Raw genomic sequence first — 17,127 nt, forward strand, 5'->3', positions numbered from 1 at the left:
TTTACATCCCATACCAAACAATAGAAGAACAACAGTGGTAGTAGGACATAACAGGACCACTCAAAACAGGACCACTCAAAACCAAGAGAAATTCACAACCCCTCCCACTCATCAAAAAAACCCAAAGTAAATCTGAAGGGAAATAAAATAAAATAGCATGTAAAACATCATAAAAGAGAAAGAGAGAGAGTAAGTTCTATCAGTTCTACTAAGATAAAAGCTGGCAGAAGAAAATACGTTTTAAGACATGATTTAAAACTCCAAACAGAATCAGCGGTTCTGATGTCACGAGGAAGTCTGCTTTGCAGTCTCAGCTGTTTCGGTGCTCTGATGCTGGCTGAAAGCTGACTGAAAACGGATCAAAAATGTAATTTTGCACTAACAACTCAAGTAGCTGCTTAGCAACAGCTTTCTCTAATAACTTTGAAATAGATTGAAGTTTGGGTACAGGCCTGTAATTGCAGGGCTGTGAAGCATCACAGTTAGATTATCCACATAGGCTGCACAACTGCCAATTTTAAAAGTTCAGGAACACAGGCAGCAGTGAGGGAGCTGTTTATTAAACCTAGCAATGCAGGACCAATAGAGTCAATGACCTGCCACCTGAAGTCTTGTGGGAACAGTATCCATAGGACTGGGGGAGGGTTAAGCACTGTGCACTACATCCTTAAGGTCACATAGAGAAACAGGTGAAAAGATTGGGTTCTCCAAGCTGTGTATTGTGTCAAATGAGAACTTGGAGTTATGATGATTTGCATTGATGAGATTGGAAAAAAAAATGCTGACCTTGCCACTTTAACCGTTTCATCAAAAGATCTGAACGGCTCTGTCATCGGATTAAAATGTACAGTCACCTTCCAAGCCCTTTCAGCTCTCCTCCATTTATATCTTATTAAAATTAATATTAATATTATTATCTCTGGGTGTAACAAAGGAGATTTGGGGCGAGATGGTTTAGCCTTTCTTATTCATGGAGCCACTGTGTCCACAATGTCCAGACATAAATTATTAACCGCAGACAGGAGCTGGGGTGGGTCAGAAGAGTGAGGCAGATTTCCACAGAAGACAACTGAACATTCTGCAGCAGTGTTTGGGGTGTTTCTCCGAGAGTGATAACTCCTGCTATGCGTAGCGTTAGCTAGAGCAGCACAAAGTGGGATATTGAAAACAATGCCATGGGTGGGCCCCACCACATGTTGAACCAAGTTAAAAGACTGCGTGATGCTTAAAAAACAATTCTGAGGCTAAAGGGTTTAATTAGCTGTGTGATTTAAGAACTGTAATTAACATTGTTTAAATTCCTCGATCAGAAGGGCAGTAATCTTGATTTGAGACATTAATTCAATGGCATTTTCAGAAAGGGTACTTACTCCCCTCTGTGAAATTAAAAAGGAAATAGCATCGTATTATATCTGGAGAAATCATCCCCATGAATTTTATTCAGAAAACTAGTTTTTGGGGAATTCATAGTTGTATCTAGAGAAGAGGAATGAGTTTCTCAACGGCACCACAATTCCTTTAGTTTTAAATTGTTAATGCACTTCAGGGGTATGTGATTAAGAAGCAATGCGCCGCTGTGTTCCAAAAACACGTAATTGAGCATCTCATGTTGAGCGATCATTTTGAGCCCTGAATTTGTAAACATCTCGTTGTCTGGAGAATTTGTCTCAGGATTGCAAATCAGACAGCAAGCTGTGCTGAAGATGTTTTATACCCTGAGTAAAAACACTTTGTTTTCCACTAAACAACAACAGAGAAAAAAGTGCAAGGGGTGAAATTAAAATACTTGCCCTGATAACAAAAACCCTTTTAAATCACCACCGGCAACATTGAATGGAAACAATTCAGATATTCATTACTTTCAGGCTAACCCTTGATTTTACCCTGGTGAGCCAGAAGGCACAATTTTAAAATGCAGCCCTGTAGACATACCAGCAACCACTTGCCACATGCCAATAGCAACCTCCTCCTGCACTTTAATGCAATTTAGATGGAATTAGCCCAGAAAACTTTGCCCTCTTTCACAAACAAAATACAACACAAAATGGGAAAGATCACATAACGTGACCGAGACTCTACTCTGCCAGAGGCTTGGAGCACAAGTTGAAACTGAGTGAAGCTGGCGTCTGTCCAGACACTTTCTCCACTATGTTTCTCTCTCTCCTCCCTACGCCCTTTCATCCACAGCCAAAAATGGGAGAATTTAACACATTTTTTCAAAGGCATTCGAGGTTTTTCTGATGGAACAACAAATGGTCACTGTTTGGAATGGTTGTGGCAACAAATTATACAACCTCTTAATTGTACTTTTGTACCTTTTGTTGGCATAATGTCCATCAGATGAATAAAAAAAACCACCTTTGCTGATTCTTTCTGATATTCCACCAACTTGTCTACGTGGCTGCTCTAAGAACCTTGTCATTTTGGCAATGGCCATCTGTACTCTGAATCCTGATCAGCTGCAGGTCCGTTTTGCATAATTGCGGCACGAGCCAATGACCAAATGTGTCGCACCTGTCTGCAGTCTCTGACAGAGCTGCCACTAGTGCCTTTGCAGAGTCTCTGAGGGGAGCCACAACAGCTACCTCATCACCGCCCACTCTGAGGGAGACAGGGCAGGCCCGAGCACCTGTGGAGGGGAGGAATATGACAGAGAGAGTAAACGAGGGAGAGAGACAGAGAATTAGAGAAGAGAAAGCAAGAGATACAGACAGAGAGAGAGAGAGATAAAGAGAGAAAGAGATGAGAGAGGGGTCGTGGGGTTGGGGCTGGTATTGAGAGAATTTCGCCTCCTATAGGCATCCCATCACAGGGGGGTGATGATGGAGAGGCCTGTCAGGACACATTTGCGCAAACTAAATCACAAGCAGATGGAGACCTGAGAGTGCCACCATACATTATCTTTGAAATTAACTTTCTCCCCCGTTGTAGCCACAGCTCATCTTGGTGCTCCACACAACAGCACTCCATGTGGGCTCTGGCAAACACTCTGTACCCTAACCCCAGCCTCTGAAATGAAGCCAAGGGGTGACAACCAGAAGATATTGCCTACAGGCAAGCGGAGGGGCAGGGAGTTGTTTTAACGGAGGACGGTGAGAGTTGTGACAAGTGGAACTGTATCAGCACTCCGCCATGTGGCGCCAAGGCTGCCTTCCATCACAGTGTTAATTTAAGAGAGATAACTTAATGTCTTAATACAGTTTTCACTTTAGGATGAATGCAGTTTGCTCCATGATACTGCTTCATTATAAGGGTTGGCTAGACTCTCTTTTTAAGAGGGATTGATGCTATAGATTGGTTTTAAAGGATTAAATTGGATTAGATATTAATACGTGCAAAGCCAAGGTGCAAGTGGGATTTAATTATTTATTTTGGATCGGGTGTGACTACAGGAGGCATGCAGTGGACAGACTGGCCACTAGATGGCAGGGCTTCAACTGAGAAACATTTGCGAGGCTGAGAAAAAGAGGTGCGGACTTGGATTAGACAAAGAAAACAAAGATTTGCATCTCAGCAGAGGAAGGCTTTGAAAGAAAACTCACAGATTTTCTTGTTCCTTTGACAGGATTGTCAGCGGTGCTGTTTTTCATCTCTCATCTCATCTGTGCAGATACTTAATCTGTCCGTGACATCCAATTTGCAGCTTCTGACATTAGATGTGGACCAAGCGGCATCTTTGCCCCTGACAAAAAAAAAAGCAGATGAGAAATGTTATCAGAGGTTGTGTTATCTCAGGTTAGTCTTGGCCATCATCATGCATTATATCTCACAGAAATAAACATACTGTATACGACCAGGAAAAGACTCCCAACTCGTGAGGCTGTGGAACGATGCAAAACAGGACTCTATTGTGCCTACTGAGGAAACAGTGGCAAGTGTGTCGCTCTGCAAGTGCTAGAAGCCTTTTGTCACTTATGCCACCTGGGGCTGGTTTAAGCGATGCCAAACTGTCAGACCACATTTCTGCCTTGAAACAGCTGCTTGAGTCAGACAGCCTTTTAAAAAAAAGGTGCTAAAATATTCCCATTTATTTTACTTTTTTACTTATTTTTTTTTTGACAAACAACCTTTTTCCTTGTTGACAATGCAGGGCAACTTGTCAACCTGTCATGGTTCAGAGTGTGTCCTTTGGCTTTAGTGCTGGCCAGCAGCAGCTCCTTGCATTCTTAAGTCCATTTATAAGTGGATGTGGCTGGACAGAGTGGACCCAGAATGGATGGGCATGGTTCTGGGGCGAGTTTGCTTGCACCACAGTCTGACGAGGGGGAAGAATGTTTCAGAAGGAGGACTGCCAAGGAAGGTGAAAGGGATTAAATATACTGTACTTCCTGTCTATTTGTCACACATTTTGTGAATGAGTTCGATTCCTTTGTTATCAAGCATGTCCGTGCACAGTGCACACTCACTATCTCCAACCCCCCCCCCCCACCCCCCGCCCCTCCCGCTCCTGTCCCTTTATCTTCCATAAACTCCTTTTATTTCACAACACAAAGTGTGTCTGGTGCCAGTTTAATGGTAGTATTTGCAGCGATTCTCTTATGGCGACTGATAGCATCTGTTATTCTCCTACCTCCATTCACAGAGTGTCGGTTGAAGGCCAGAGCGTTTTCTCTTTCCTCTCAGACATTTCCCCCTGACTTGTTCCCTGATACAGGTGGACATACAGAGATGTTTAGTTTCAGCAAAATGGTTTTGAGCTAGTGGACAGTTGGTGTGTATATTTCATTACAAAACCTGTCCAGTTTCCTACTGTTTCCTGCTGAAGAAAATTCTTTGTGTTTTTTTCTTCTTCTTGTAATCCTTTTTAAGTAACAGAATTGTGCAGAAAACAGATTTAGAGTCAGAAAGCATTTACCAATAATTTACAAATGCGTCACCTCAGTGGGGATCCACACACCCACATCCCTGCCTATTAAATTATAAATTGTTTTGATACCTTTTTAGCTTTGAATGCGTAATTTCTTATTCACCCCTTCATGTTATCAATTTCCAAACAGCTATTAGCTTTCAGTGGGGAGGCATGTTGTAATGAAATGGGAGTCTCTAGGAGTTGGGGATTGAAATGGTGTAATCCCACGGTTACTATTCAGTCTTTTTTGAGCCTGGCATGCTGTGGTGTTTGGGGGCTGCGGTGTGCCAGCAGGTGCTCTCAGACATGGGCGCGGTAAGCTCTGCTGTATCTTTTTGTAATTAGGAGATAATGGAGCCTCGTTCTCCACTAACTCGGCACACGCATTCAAACTTCACTGCTAAACTACCAAATGTATGCCTCCGCTTGCCTCGCATCTGACCCCGGCCCACCAGAATGGCACAGAGCACAGGCCAGTGTCTTTTCAAAACAGTCTAGAGAGATACAATGTGAAGTTTATCTCCACAACAAAAAAAGAGAAATTTCATGTAGCCATGGCTACAAATGATAATACGAATAATAACACTAATGCTAGCTTGTTTCCCAAGAGCCTGAAACTGAAAAAACATTCAAAGCATGTTTTAACATCCCTCAGTTCCACACTTTATGAGGGATACAGATGAAATATAGTGGTCAAGACTAGATCAGAGTGTCTTAGCCTTCAAATATTGGATGCTCTGTTTTCATCATGTATTTGTGATGTGAACTAAATTAGTCTTCTTCATTAGAGGTGCTGTTTCTTCTGATTTTTGTAGCATATAAGAGACTCATAATACCGCAACAAATCCCACAAAGGCTTGTTATTCATGGCCGTCATTTGAAGGCCTGTATCCTTCAAGTCTAGAATGCAAGGTTTCCAGCCCATGGCCACAATGATGCTTTTCAAAATGACTCTGTCACCCTAATGGGTTATACAAATATTACACAAAATAAAAGCCAGTTATCCCTGCCCTGAATATTATGTCGTAGCAGTGTCGTAAGGATCATCATCTATCCTTTGAAAGTACATAAAATGCATTTTATAGAGTAATAGTCAGTGAATCCTCACAGTTAGAAACAAGAAATCCCTCTCTTCATGGCCTAAATGTTTTTTTTTCCCCATTCTCCTGAAATATACAACAGAATCCTGGTTACATAAAACATTCAAGAGTAAATGTTGTAAGGTGTTAGGTTGAAGGGAGAAAATCCTCTCTGCTGAATGTGGGTTTAGCAACAGTTAAAAAAAAAAATGAAAAGCAGCTTTGCTGGGTCAATACTCCCCAGGTAAAGAGACTGCAGGTATATCATTGGCTTTTAGAACTGAGAAGAGTGCATCACCTGCTGTTGAGGTAACAAGAGATGAAGACATGATTGAGGTAACTAAGTTAAATGTTGGCATTGCATTCCTCAGTGCGTAAAAGATTGCAGTCTCGCCCGCCCCCTCGACCCCCCCACCCCCACCCCCCACCCGGTCTCAACCCTGAAAGATGCTGCGAACAACGATCCAGAAATGTTTGCAAGACAGAAACAGCCATTAGGTTTGCCGGTATGTTGCTCAGCTCAGTAATGTGTTTTGTCTGTGCTGTGTCTCTGTGTTGCCTGTGGGTAATTTAAATGATCTGTGAAGACTTCAGCATCACCATGAAGAATCTTTAGTTCAGTATCAGGTTTTTAACCAAAAAAAAAAGGAAAAAAAGAAGAACTGTTTTCCCTCTTTGACGTGATTTGAAACTGAAACGTCTGCCAGTGCCAGGCCATTAACAGTCTTTACACCTGTGCTGATGCTTCTGTGCCCAATCACTCTGGCTGTTCAGCTGCATGAAGCTGTTTTCCAGGAGTGTTTGAACAATGTGTGCTTAGACGATCCTCTCTGCGGGGTTTGTGGGTGTGGCAGTGGAGGTTTGTTTGGAAGCTGCCGTGTAGACCGCCGAGGAGGGTGGGTTCACTGAGCCCTCCATCTCCCGAGCTCCATTTGCCACGCCGCCATTCGCTCTGACAGCTCCTGTGTCTTGGCTTTGGCCTGTGGCAACGGTACTCCATCCTCAGAGCTCGTTGCCGCTACACTTCACTAAATATTTACCTCATGCCGTTTAAACATAGAGACTTCCGCCAAGGAGACTTTCCAGGACCTGGGCCATCAGCACACTGCTGGGCCGGTTGATGGATTTGCCACATTTCTGTGTCGGAATGTCATAATAGTGTGCCGATAATTCAGGGAAATTGAATGCCTCTTGACTGGGAACAGTTTGAAATGTGACTGTCTCTACATGTGCCAGATGTAGTGGAGTGTAACTGTCAAAGCGCAAAGCCATCAAGATGAGAGCCTCGTGTTGTTTGGTACAACTGGTGAATGGCAAAGTGATGGATGGATGTAGAAAGTGACAAAAAAACAAAGTGAATACCATAGTCACAACTCTTCTTGCTAGTTCTTTTTGTGGAAGTTGGAAGCACCAGTTCAGGAAAAGACTGCAGAATTGCATCAAAGTGGACAGGGAAATGTACCAGCACATGCCTCAAGACCATTTGTATCTTGATTACTCTTCATCAGAAGTGCCTTATCTTTCTGTATCCTTTTAGGAAAGAGGTGATTGTGAAGAAAATTGTAATTTGTGAAGATGGCAATATTGAAAGATTTTTTATTCTTGTTGAAATCTTCCTCGACAGTCATTCTTCAAAACAAACGCAGAGAGAGATTGCTTCTTATGAGCGACTTCATTTTTGTTACACCTAAAATTATGTTTTGAAATGTAATTATGTGTCGGGTTTGCATCTGAGGATTGATTAATGTTGATCCTGACTGTAATCTCAGATTCAGTCTGTCCCCATTGAAATCACATAGCACACACACATATCAGATAATCATTTGTTTTGATAAATCCCAGAGTCTTTCTAGACTACTGAAATAAAATAGCCACCCTGTCAAGGGACTCTGCTTTTAAAGGTTGCATTAAAGGGCATGGCACACTGTTGTTGGCCAGCCCTGGGTGATATTGACAGGTCCTCTAACCGATGTCTTGGGATCTTATATGCATAATTCATTCAGTGACTAGGGGACAAGTCCCCTTGACTAGACTGATTTAGAGTTCATTGCACTTTGGCTGCTGAAGCCGGTGATGTCATGAGGTATGATAGAAACGCTTGTCTTTATAGAACTTGAAATATTCCAGGACCTCGACCAGGGCCCAGTGGCAAGTCTGATAATACAAAATAAAAAATGGTTTCATAAGTAAGGAAAGCACCAATCTGAGGCAGAATTAAGATGGATAACATAATAAATGCAATGTGACAATATGTAAATATTTTTGCGCAGGTCAATAATTCAGCTAATTCAAAATAATAATGACTTTGCTCCCAGTTGACACCTGTTTATTATATCAAGGGTCCAGTTCTGAAATTAATTAATTAAGGCCAGAGGCATATGCTTTTGGATATGAGCATACATTTGTGAAAGCACACAAGGCGTTGAGATCACGCAACACAAGCGCTGCTGTCTTTGCGGGCAAATTTAACTTTGTGTGTCAATTTGTGACCTTTCACAGTCCCACATTTGTTCATTTATCTTAACAACAAGGGAGACTGATATGTTTGACCTTTCCCTCTGATGAAATGGTATTTGTACAGCCACACCTCACTGCCACAGAAGCGCTTTGTCAGTTATCACGGTTGTACATTGTGTAGTAATTGTCAGGCTCTTTCAGAGACCCAGTGCTTTGGAGATGTGGCCCGCACCTTTGACTTTTCACCAATGAATGTCACCTGCAGCCCAACCTGATATAAGCTTTTCCCATAAATCAACTGAGATGAAATCCAGTCGGTGCCGAATATAGGCTGGTGCGTGACAGTCTGTCAGACGGGGCAGCTCTCCTGAGCCTTATTTATATTCAACAGGACTGGTGCCCACTAAGCTTAATTGTGTAGAGGCCCTGTTTCCCCCCAAGAGCGTGGTGGAGCTATGGTTGCCATAACAGATAGAGCGCTTTTAAAATGATGCTTTATCATTTAAAGATTGTCCAGGTACAAAAAGTCTTTTGGGAAGCTGCCCAGATACCATTAAAAAGTGCTGTTGCAGCAATGTTTTTTGTGGCAAGTATGCTTAAATGACTGTTTTGGGAGATAATTTGAACTTTTTACATGTAAGTATAATGAAGTGGAAATACGACAACAATGTATGAGGACTTTTTCATTGAGTGAAACATTTAGTGTTCCCATGTAGCCCTCAGTCTATTAAACCTTGGCTCCATTTTGATCCTGTGGTCTTCATTCTTGCATCAAATGGATATTTAATTCACTTCATTGCTTCATTGCCTCATCTAGGTCCTGCTCATTCAGGGATATGACCAGAGATGCGGCTCCCACACCAGTGTGATGATGTCATTACTTTCTGTGGTTGCAACGGCTTAAAAGCTAATATGAAGTGACAACTGCAATTCTTGGCTGTGAGCATGTGCTCAGAAAACCACTCCGCCCGCTCCCCTCTCTCAACACAACTCCCCAGGACTACCACACTACTTTTTTGTGTGCATCCGTGCGCCCTAATCCACATCATCAGAGGTGCTAATTACCGTCCGCAGTGCCACAGGGGGTGTATTTATGGCCAGCTGAATGCCTGGAGAGGGGACAATTACCAGAAAGCAGTAAGCGCAAGAGGCCAGTGAACCATAAACAATCTGAAGGTCATTTGTGTTTGGGCAGACGCCGAGGTGCTTCGAGATGCAAGACGCTCACAATTATTCACCGAGGGGGTCCTGGGTAGATTGTCAGTCTCCCAGTTGAGCCTCAGGCCCATTGTGAGCCCAAAGGAGAGGCTTTTTTACAGCCAGTGAGGTGACCAGGTGATGAATGCAAGATGGCCATGATCATGTTATAATACAGTGGCTGTCACTTATGAGAACTGCCAGCTCCGGCTGAGAGGTGCCAGTCACACCGCAAGCAAGGGAGCCTCTTCTCTCCACACTTCGTAAGGGGTCTTATTAGATATGGCTTGAGCTTCATTGAGATGCCCTTTTGCCGGCAGTGCAGGGGGCTGCATTAATGTATGGAAATCAAAGAAAGGGGTTGGAAATGATATGGGGAGAGATGACGGACTCAATGCAGCAGCATTTTTTTTTAGTCATTTCTGTCTCATGAAAAAAAAAAAAATGTAATCTACCCTGTGTGTTATTGGTGCCTGCATTCCAAATGCCTTAAAGATAACCTGGTCAAGAATCACACATAAACTGACAATGGTTTGGACAAATGTGTCGAATACTACACTAATTATTTCACATTGTACCTGCTGAGATGTTGAAAACACTGCATGGAAACTGAGAGCATAAGCAATATAGCCTGTGTTTCTCCATGAAATCTGATGTGGGCTCTGACTCATTTTCCTTTAGTTGCTCAGCTGAACTGAATGAAAGTGCAGTGTGAGCTGGTGCGATAAATAAATAAATAAATCAAATGAGATTAAAATGATAGAAGCACTCCTGTCGTTCATTCCTGTTTAAGGCCTCTTAGTTTTTACTGTGCATACTGGTTTTTGGTCATTTCTGTGAACGGCTTGTAGGAGAAAAACATCTTGATTTTTTGCCTTTGTGACTCCATGTTGACGTTATTCACAGTGGGATGTCATGATTTTTGAATACACATTAGTCTCGTGGCTGTTTAGAGCCACCCAGTAAAACCATCAGATTTCACTTGTACTGCTTCTCCTCTCCAGTCACTCCTAAAGCAGACCTGATCTAACATAGACAGACAGAGCGAGAGGAAAAAGGGATAATATGGAGGGACAAAGACTGAAATGCTGCATTGCAGGCGCCACACAAAGGCCTCCGCGTCATGTGTTCTACTGGCCAAGCCTTCAGCCTTCTGGGTCTTTTGTGTCAGACACAGTCTCATTCCAGGGTGCTTTTCTTTAGTGGTTGGCTGCAAACAAGGCAATTATCATGGACACACATTTCTGTGTTCCTCTGTAAATGAACAAGAATGCTCCAGATCACCAAACGCATCATAGGAACACAAAAGGAAATGTACCAAATTGATTACCTCTTTTGTAGTCATTGGAAAGGCATATTGTGGTGTTGGTGACCTCAGAAAATGAAAAAAAGAGATTTGAAGGCACTTGTATCTATTCTGTGCTCCATGAAGTATTTATGCAGGTGAAACTGTGTGTGGGGTTTTTAGTGCTTTCTACTCAGATCTCCGTTTCTCTGCGAGATGCCAGTGAAGCTAGTGGTTCTCCACAGGTTGCCAGACAACCTACTGAGATCCAGCTGCTGTCCCCACCCATGCCTTCTCAAGGCCGCATGAAGTACAGCCAGGAGCTTTGTAATTCTGACCTACAGTAGCATAGCATCATTACCAAAGAGATTTAACTGTAGGCACAATCTCCTTACAAAAGACAATCTCTCTCTCTCTCTCTCTCTCTCTCTCTCTCTCTCTCTCTCTCTTACTGTTGTCTTTTTCTAATTACACTTCTCCACATCAGCAGCACCCATCTCCAATATCATTCGAATGATGGAATTAGGTTTACAATTGAGGCCTGTATTGTACCTACTTAACAGCTGCATCATTAAACTCCACTCATTTAGGCAACACTGCAATTATAGCACAGGTAAATAGATGCAGTCAGTGTTGTTTTTTGTGTGTGTGTTGTGTTACTTGTCATCATGACAAGTCCACCAAGAGCAAAGTGATGAACTGTGGAACTGATATAACACTGTGGGGTATCATGCGTAGTCAAAAGTGGGGTATCATGCGTAGTCAAAAGTAAAGCCCTTCATGCTGCCGCAGGCAGTGGCTACTGACCCATACACTCTAGCCCTTTGGCCAACTGCTGGCTGAATGGAGATGTTTTCTGTTTGATATGCTCCGTTTCCTGACCAAGTCCTGGTAAATTACTGCATTTGATGTTTGACTAAACGCACATGAAATGACAATAACATTGTTACTGTTCAGAAAACTGCAGTGCAAGTGTGCTAATTAACTTGGACTATTTCAATAGCAGCTGTAAGGTGCAGAGTCTGGGATGACGGAACACGGGCATGGCTGCCTACTTTAATAGCTGTAATTTATCTGAGCGCCCCAACTCGCCACCACTCTATGGCAAATGTGCAGGCAAATTAGGTTTGTGTAATTTAAAAATGTAAGATATTATTTTACAACTACCCAACCTATTAATTTAGCAGCCTTACACATACTTTACCTGTGTGCTTGTGTGCTGTGTGCCTGAAGTCAAGGAGTGAAGTGTTGCATCAGGTCTGTAGCTACATGCTTTCGCCTCAGTCAGATCTTGAAAGTACTTTGTATTTCAACTCAGACCTCCATGTAATAATCGGCAACACAGATTGACACTGAACATTTTCCCATCAGCACCACTCTGTGTTGTCCATCTGAAATATTTTGTATCTCCTGCTACCAAGCATGAGCGGATCAAATACACAATGCATGTTTGTTCCGAAACTGGTTTGATAAACAATGATTTGATTGGCTAGGGTCTGATGTAGATGCAGTCAGTCTGACTGCTAAAAGCCTGCAGGTTGCAACATGGGAGGTGATGATCCATCGTTAATGGCCCATTCCAGTGAAACGAACGTCCTTGAGTCCTGGTATGCAACGCTTTGTTATGGCGTTACATATTGATTGATTCCAGTCTTTCACCAGCAGGGTTTGAATAGAAGTTTTCAAGGAAATGTTTCATCTCAGAAAGCACTGTATGAATTCACTCTCCTTACCTGCCTGATGGTCCTCTTTATTAACATTGTGTTATCTGCGTGCAATACCTCATGGCTAGATCACTCCCTCCGTTCCTTCTCTCCATCTTAAAGTACTCTTTCGGGCAAGAAAAGCAAGAGGCAAATGTGCCTGAAGAACATAAACTGAGTAAATATGAAAGAGTTCTCTGAGGAAGTAATACAATTTGTAAGATTGGCAAAACAGAACTATTTGCATACACTCAGCTTCAAATATATGGCCCCAAATGAATGAATGAGGTACAGAATTAATGGATTTATGAATTGATGAAGTGGGAATGGCTACGCTTACATAGCATTTATGTGCCAAAGCAGTGCTTCACGAATCAGAAGATGCGTCTCACCTCCACCAGTTTGTAGCACTGTGATCTTATGTACAGTGCTTCACAGTGCTGTGTGTATTATATCATGTTATATGTACAGTCTACATAAACACATGTAATGACATGCCAATTAGCATGTTGTTGGAAAATGCAGTAAGAGATTGGATTGACTTCAGGAGAAGTAGTGCTTAATAATCTATTTGCACAAGCGGTTCATAGTATTATTGATGAATTAGTCAGCTAAGCATATTGCACTAAGAACATAGATCATGAAAGCGTTCCTTGATGTGCTTGTTTACATACTACATGCGCGTTCATTTCCCTCCGTGAAATAATGATCAGCACGAGAAAGATGGCACAGAAGAACCAGTGATGGATCATTGTGAAAATGTCTTCCTTAGATATGTATACAGTGTTGATCACCCACAATGCCATTGGTTGTATAATTTCCTTTCCTGACACCACAATGAAAGTCAGTGATAAGAGGAGTAACTGGGTGGTGGCTGATGTTGGTTCCATTTAAAGGCTGTGAAAAAATCCATAAGTAATCTGTAGCAATTGAAAACTGTTGATGAGGGTAATTGTCATTCATTGCCCTTGCAGGAATTCAAATAGTTAGCAAACTCCAGACAGGCAGAAATCCATTTGTACCTTTATTAGAGCAGAGAAAGCCCTGATTTGTGCTGACTTCCTTTACAAACAGATTATGCCATTTGTTTACCCAATAGGTTCTTCTGCATCTTCTGAGGCCTGCACACATTGAAGGCAAAAAAGTATATCCTAGTGGAGTATTTTGCACAAATCAGTTGCATATTGGTTGGATTAGCTGTTGCTAATATCGCAGTGACTTTGAGGGAACATCTGTCTGAATGATCCTGTCTGAGGACCTTCTTCAGCGATGAGTGTGTGGATCTTTTCATTAGCCGCATCATTTGCACCCATAATGAACATGGAGTCTGGCCGGGAATGGCCGCCTCACTTTGACGTCCTTGTCAGTCATCCAGCCACAATACAGCATTTTGATAGGTTGAATACTGAAAGGCAGCCCTCGACCCAGTTAATGTTTAGAGCTGAGGTCATTGAAATCTGCTCAGGTCATTGAAATCTCACCGTCTGCTCAGAGCATTTTGTTGTCCAGTCAGACAAAGAAGCTCAGCATGAGGCTACATGAGGTGGAAAGACAGTTTCAGACTGATTACTGAATATGTAGCAAATGGCAAATTGTGAGGCAATTATTATCACATTGAAATTGTGCGTGTGGACCTTTTGGTGTTCATAAAGCATGGACAATAGCCAAGCAAACCATAGATTTAATGGCACTTCATGCAATTACAACTGGGTCCCCCCACTTTCCGTAGTCTGTAATGATGTGAGGTAATTATTCTATTCAGAATGGCAAGCATATGCATAATCAGGAAAGCAGTTATGCCCAGAAATGCTGAGGGCGGCTGCTTGGTGATGCTCACGGATTCCACAGCCTGGCTGACCCATGTCAACAGCCATCTGTCTCTCAGGGAGGCAATGCTTGGCTGGTGCGCTGGGCCGGGCTTTTCAAAAGCAAAGTGTGCCTAAGTTACATTGACCAGATATCTGTGAAACACGAAAATGTCCGGGTTATCGTCATTCACTACATACATACAGTAGACGTTTATCATCCTCTGTCCGACTCACTTTTCCCTAATCCAGTCAAAAAACATAAACTATGCACCACATGTCTGAACTCGACACTGATTTGTCTGAAGGTGTCAGCCCATTATCATGTCATTGCCAAGGATGTTGCCATGCTATGGCGCTCGTGGCTCTCTCTGCCAGAACGTGTCTGTATGTTAGCTGTCAACAAGCCAAAGAGAAAGTCAGTCTTTTCTAAAGACCTCCAGATAGAACTAGTTTTGGTGGATTTTTGGAGACAAAACATCATTTTCGTTTGCTGAGGCACTGTCCATGGTGCTAAAAAGTGCAGTCACTAGGTGCGATCAGGTGCCACTAGGGCAGGCATGAATGTGTCGGGTCCCATTTTGTAGGTTTGAAAATCTGTTCTTATCTTACAATGTCAGAGCGTTGCCCGAAAGAACTTGAAACACTCGAAGATTTTCCTCCGGAGTAATCATAGATGTCTAAGAGTTTATTAACAGGGACTTAGCAGGACATACAGGAACATTACAGAATTCACCACTAACAAGAATGGGAGCATTCAGAGAATGCAAACCTCCGCCTTGTGACCTTGACCTTTGACCTTGACATCTGAAAATCTAATCAATTATTGCCAATATATGACCCAATCTCCCCCCAAAGTTTGATGGAAATCGGTCCATGCGTTTCTGCGTAATCCTGCTGACAAACAAACAGACAAACAAACAAACAAACAAACAAACATACAGGGGCGAAAACATAACCTCCTTGACGGACGTAACAATACATTTATTGTTCCATTCCATTCCAAGTTAATTCGCCTTTATGTCAATTAGCATGTAGTATGTATGAAGTTCAAAAGGCAGTTGTGGCGTCACCTGACTTTACCATATTAAGTGATATTACAGCACGGTTTATGTTGACAACGTTCATTAAGTACTACTTAAGAGCAGGGCATGCTAGTTCATGTTATGTGTTTGTTTTGGAAAATGCATGTAGAAAATGAATGAACGTTCGTAGAATCACTCACTACTAGAGAACATTCGTTACCGATTAGATTATTGGGAAACCCAAGCAGGACCTGGACACCTCAGAATGTTTTTGTTGGCTTTGTATCTAACACTGGACTTGAGTCTAATTCTGAGGCTTTGCCTAATTAAACTTCTGATGTCCTTAAGCTTTGATAAATTGAGTCATGCTTTGAAATATCTCCTACCTAACTAGATTAATCAATCACTGAATACACAGTCCTCATTCAAATTAAGTATGGAATGGCACTGACAATATCAATGGACAAACTCATTTATGGGAACTAAATAGGCAATTAAAAACAAAATGTTAGACCAACAATCTGTGGTTACCCTTGTAACTTTCCATTAACTTCATGAAATATCTGTTTATTATTTCTATCGAGATACAGACTTTTTGTTTGATAACTGTCTGCATTGCAAACCAGTCCACATCAAGCCCAATTTATTTCTTCCTTAAACAAGTGTCATCTTTATTGACAGATATTGAATTGAATGAATGGTGCACACATACCGCTAAGAATTAGCCTTCTTTGTCTCAGATGTCCTCCAGGATGGGGGTCAAGGATTCTTCACTAGATATAAGATCATAAACTGCCAGGACATCTATGGCTATGCCTTTCCTGTTGGGATGATGAATGGGGCGATCTTCCCAAGTCATTAGTCTGCAGAGAACTCGTATGGAAAACTGGCCATGTGATTTGTTACATTTTAGACTTGTTGAAAGCATCTGGCCCTGTGTGTCACACTTTTCTTCTTCTGGCTTACATTGATATAAAGTCTCAGGCTGCATTACTCATCTCAGAGGATTAAGAGTGAAACAAAGTGGCAAAGCAGCACCCTTGCATTTCATGGTGTGGTTAGGCAGGTTTGGTTCTTGTTCGGGGGAATCCCTTGGCGTTCCTCTCCTTCGGGTGGACTGTACATCATTCTTTAGCTATGTTTACGACAGAGGGATTCATATCGCCATTTCTTTAAGAATCACTAAGATAACTCACGTCAGGGTTCAACAGTGCCGGGATCTGCAGGCGCAGCATACTTACCATATTTACTGCCCACAATTTCCAAAGGAAATTACCTCTGCAAAGGGAAAAGGGCATTTACAAAATCCCAACCCTAAATTTCAATCAAGATTGAGTTTCAGTGGTGGATATATATATACATATACACTACATATATTGTTCCCTGACAACCAGAAGACGGTGTCTTTATTTTTAGTTGCATGTGCCCAACACCAAGTCTCACATGGCCTATGGGAGCCACGTTAAGAAGAACCAGAGCGATGGTTGATTTAAAAAGAATAATGGCTTTTTAATTCGGAAAGCAAATTAGTTCTCTTCCATCTACATGTGTGCAATCTGTCACCCTATGAAGACAAAACTGCTGCCACAACACATTACATTCACTGAGATCATATTACATCTTAAGCGTAACATGAGGCGAGTGTTTGGGATCACACTGAGAAAAGAGGGTGCTGATTAAAGAGCCCCCCAGTGAAACAGATAGGTTGTAGATTAGTGGCACTTCCT

Source organism: Sprattus sprattus (genome assembly GCF_963457725.1).
Source record: "Sprattus sprattus genome assembly, chromosome: 5".
Classification (NCBI taxonomy): domain Eukaryota; kingdom Metazoa; phylum Chordata; class Actinopteri; order Clupeiformes; family Clupeidae; genus Sprattus; species Sprattus sprattus.